Here is a 4656-nt window from a genome sequence, read left to right as displayed (position 1 = left end):
GGGGGGGGGGCAAGGGAGTCCGCCTTAGTCCTGTCCCTCTCTCCCTCCCTTCCTCCCTACCTCCTTTATTTTTTTTATTTTTCATTATGTTCAGTTAGCCAACATATAATATATCATAAGTTTTTGTTGCAGTGTTCAACAATTCCTTAGTTGCGTATAACACCAAAATTTACTTTAGGCCCCCAGTTATTTTCCGTTATCCACGCCCTACTGGCTCCACTTGCCTTAGCACACCTCTTGCAGAACTTCCTAGCAGGTGTCAGAATTACAAAGAAATGTAAAAAACCTCAGTAGTTGTGGATTTTAAGGGAACAAAGAGAATGCAAAAACTAGGTCTCCAGGAGTGCCGGGTCTAGCCTAACTATATCAGAGACACTAAATCAGCGGTAAAACTCCCAGTGCTGCTTCAAAAAAGTAAGCAAGACCCTGTGTTCCTTACCCAAGATAACGAGCCTAAGACCTCATCCAGTTTATACTGGCCCACAGCCCCTTACCCTTGTCGGACAGTTCCCTCTGCTTCATTATACTACTAAAGTCCCCACCCTGGGAGGAGCACGAAATTCATTTATATAATATAGGCTGCCTGGGTAGGCATGTTTTCCAAACAGTATGCACAACATAATTGCCCACCTTTGCATACAATGACAAAGCTCCCTTTGCTGAATTTTCTAAAAAGAAAGCCCCTCATCCCTCCTAGGGGGTGTCACAGCTTTGGATGTTATTCCCTGTGATCTCCTTATTGGCTGCAAATAAAATTTCCTTTGCGTGACAACTGCAGCTGGTGTAGTCTCTATCTGTAACTCGCCAAGGAGCAAACTCACATTAGTTTGGTTTCAGAAACAAACTAAAACGGAGTCTCTTATGTCAGGGACAAAATGGAGATGGTTAATGCAGGTGCAAAAAAAGGAAACTTATAACCTAACCTCCAAGTAATTTACATCTCTCCTCAGAAATCAGCAGAAGACACCAGCCAATCCCCAAATGCCAAGTCTGTTCATGGCCGTTTCTGGACATTGTTTCCTTGACTCAGCTACCCCGATCCAAATAAGAAAGAAGACCACAAGGCAACCAATCAGCTAAAAAAGCCAAATGACTGTCATATTTATGCCATAAATATCCCTTAGCCTGTGAACAACTCAGAACTCATTGTTTCTGTAGCCTTGAGTTTCCTGGTTTGTAGGTCAAAAGCCTTGCGGTAAACTCATCCTTCTGCTTTTATTCAGTATGCAGAAATTGCTTTTTGATATACCCAACCCCTATTCAAATTTTTCAGTTACCTCCAAAATCTCTCATAACTGGGTTGTTCAAGTCAATGTCCAAACAGAGTCCATTCATTCTATTTATCTACTCAAGCACATTTATTCTTGAATACTACCCTTCTGTTCCTTTTTTCAGCCCTTTGACCTGTTGAGGAATCAGGTCCATTGTCATGTTGTCCCACACCCTGGATCTCTCCAGTTATGTTTTGTGTCATTAAATAATTTGTTCTTCTGTGTGTTTCCTGTAAAGTTTATTATTTTAAGTTTTTTTTTTTTTTAGTAATCTCTACACCCAACTTGGGGCTCGAACTCATGACCCTGAGATCAAGAGTTGCATGCTTTTCTGACTGAGCCAGCCAGGCACCCCTATTTTTAAATTTTTTATTTTATTTCTTTTAAAGATGTTATTTGAGAGACAGTGAGAGAGAGAGAGAGAGACCATTAGCAGGGTGAGGGGCAGATGGAGAAACAGACTTCCTGCTGAGCGGGGAGCCCAATGCAGGCTCACGACCTGAGCTGAAGGCAGACGCTTAAACTACTGAGCCACCCAGATACCCTTTCAAGTCTTTAATTTCATTAGTTAATATACACCGTTACGTTAGTTTCAGGTATACAGTGTAGTGATTCAATTCCTGTAAAGTTTAAATCTAAAGTCCTGATTAGATTTAAATTAATCTCTTTTGACAAAAAAGCCATGGATGATCCTGGAAATATCTGAACAAGACCAAGTGAAGCCAATTCACATTCTGAGCAATGTTCCTCTGAACAGGAAAATCAATAAGAGTAAATATGTGAAAAAATAATGAAAAGAACTGTTTTAAGGATTAACCATTTTAAGATCAAAGGATTCCTCCCCAAAGTAAAAATGTTTGGTAATATTTGTTTTGCAGTTTCTTATATTAAACAGGATCAATCTGATAATAGGAAAGACAAAAATGACTGCCAAATTAAAAAATATAACAGAGGCTTCTGTTTTGAGTAATGGAAAAATAAGTAATTCTCATTCACTAGACACACACACACACACACACACACACACACAGAGAGAGTCTATTTGTAAGCATCAGTAAGCTAACAATGCGTACAGAATGAGTAAGCCTGAAATTCAGGAGAACAGGGAAACCTAGAGAGAAAGCTGGTTACTTGGAGCTACTTTCCCCCTCAGGGGCACAGGCCAGCTCTGGAAACAGTAAGGCTAAGAAGCAAGACCCTTATCGTTGACATGGTCATGGGCATAGGGTTATAAGAGTTTGAGTCCAGGACCTGCCAAAAGTAGGTCACTGATAAAACTCCTGTATTTTGTGTTGGATACCAGGATCCACTGCACCTAGGGGAAAAAGTAAATAGCACACAGATCTGCCCTGGCAGGGGTCTGAGGCCCAAATCCAAATCAGCCATATCCTTGAAACCATATAAAATGAATCCTGAATTTGCTAATGCCCTTGGCTACCTGAGGGTCAAGTGAATATCCTCTCTGGAAAAAGGTTTCACCCTAAGCATGAAATTATTTTGACAAATTTTTAAACACAATGTTAATAACAGACAAAATATATCTTAAGGCAAAAAGCAGTGATAGACCACACCAAAGTTGCACATGGATATTCACAGCCTATTATTCACAATATTCAAAAAGGTGGAAACTAGTGTCTATCAACTGATGAATGGGTAAATAAAATGTGGTCTGTCCACACAATGGAGTATAACTTGGCCACAAAAAAAGGAATGAAGTACTGATACATGGATGAACCTGGAAAACATTATGCTACATAAAAGAAACCAGCCCAAAAGGCTACATAGTATATGATTCCATTTATATGAAATGTCCAGAAAGGACAAATCCATACAGAGAGAAGGTAGATCAGTCGTTGCCAGAGGCTGGGAGGAAGGCAGAATGGGGAGTGACTACGTATGGGTATAGGGTTTCATTTTGGAGTGATGGAAATGTTCTGGAGTGAGAATAATGGTTGCACATTCTATGAATATACTGAAAACCCATTGAATTGTGTACTTTAGAAGGGTGAATTTTATACTACATGGATTATATCAATACAGCCACTTTAAAAGCATTGCTAGAGAGAACTTTCATAATGATAAATGTTAAATTCACTAAGAACATAGAACAATTCTAAATTGTATGCACTTGTATAATAAATAGTTTGGCTGAACTTTGTCCCCAGGTCCTGGAAGATAGCCATTAAATCCTTAGAATCTGCTGAGTGATAGGAGTCTTTCTTATTCATGGGGGGATCCCTCAGACTACACCTGCTCGTTTATGCTGGAAAGATGAGTTATGGGGGACCCCTAGATAGTTTATGATGACGGGATGACTCAGGATGGGGGGTGAGCACACCAGGAAAACTAACCATGTGATTTGAGGGTTGGGACTTTGAATTGGTTGTTATCAATCTATAGGGGGAAAGAAGGCTGGATATTGAGCCACAAGACCAATGATTCAATCGATCATGCCTACATAATAAAGTCTACAGACACTGAGGCTTGGGTGATCTTTCCGCGTTGACAGTACTCTGTGTATTGTCATATATCTGCGTGCTGTGATAGAAACGTGTCCCTCCCAGACCTCAGCTTATCTGCCTCTCCCTTTGGCTGTTTCTGTTTATATCCTTTTGTTAAAAATAAAACTATAATTTGTAAATATAGTGCTTTCCTGAGTTCCATGAGTTGTTATAGTGAATTATCAAAACTGACTGGTTGGTGGTCAAAAGCAACAGTGGCTTTGGAGCTCTGGAACTTGCAGCTCTTGTGAGGACGTGAAGTCTTATGGGGACTGTGCCCTTCAAATGTGCAGTCTGACCTACCTCCAGGTACTTGGAATCAGAAGTCATTGCACTGCCTAATAACACAGGGGAATACCCTGATGATCTCAGGGTAGGAGAAGTTAATAAGTACATAAAGTCTACTAATAATAAAAGGAAAGATTTCTGTATTAGACCTTATTCAAATGAAGAATGCATCTGTTCAGGGGTGCCTGGGTAGCTCAGTCGGTTAAGCGTCTGTCTGCCTTTGGCTCAGGTCATGATCCCAGGGTCCTGGGATTGAGCCCCACGTCGGGCTCTCTGCTCAACAGGGGAGTCTGCTCCCTCTCCCTCTGTCCTTCCCCCTGCTCATGCTCTCTCTCGCTATCTCTCTCTCTCTCTCAAATAAATAAATAAAAATCTTAAAAAAAGAATTTGTTCATCACAAAACACCATTATTAGACCTCATTTTAACAGTGAACAAAAATACTTTTAAAATCCCCTTGGGGGGGTAATCAGAAGGGGGAATGAAACATGAGAGACTATGGACTATGAGAAACAAACTGAAGACTTCAGAGGGGAGGGGGGTGGGGGAATGGGATAGTCTGGTGATGGGTAGTAAGGCGGGCACGTATTGCATGGTG

The sequence above is a fragment of the Ailuropoda melanoleuca genome, chromosome 12, assembly GCF_002007445.2.
Source record: "Ailuropoda melanoleuca isolate Jingjing chromosome 12, ASM200744v2, whole genome shotgun sequence".
NCBI lineage: Eukaryota > Metazoa > Chordata > Mammalia > Carnivora > Ursidae > Ailuropoda > Ailuropoda melanoleuca.
Note: the sequence above shows the minus strand (reverse complement) of the source record.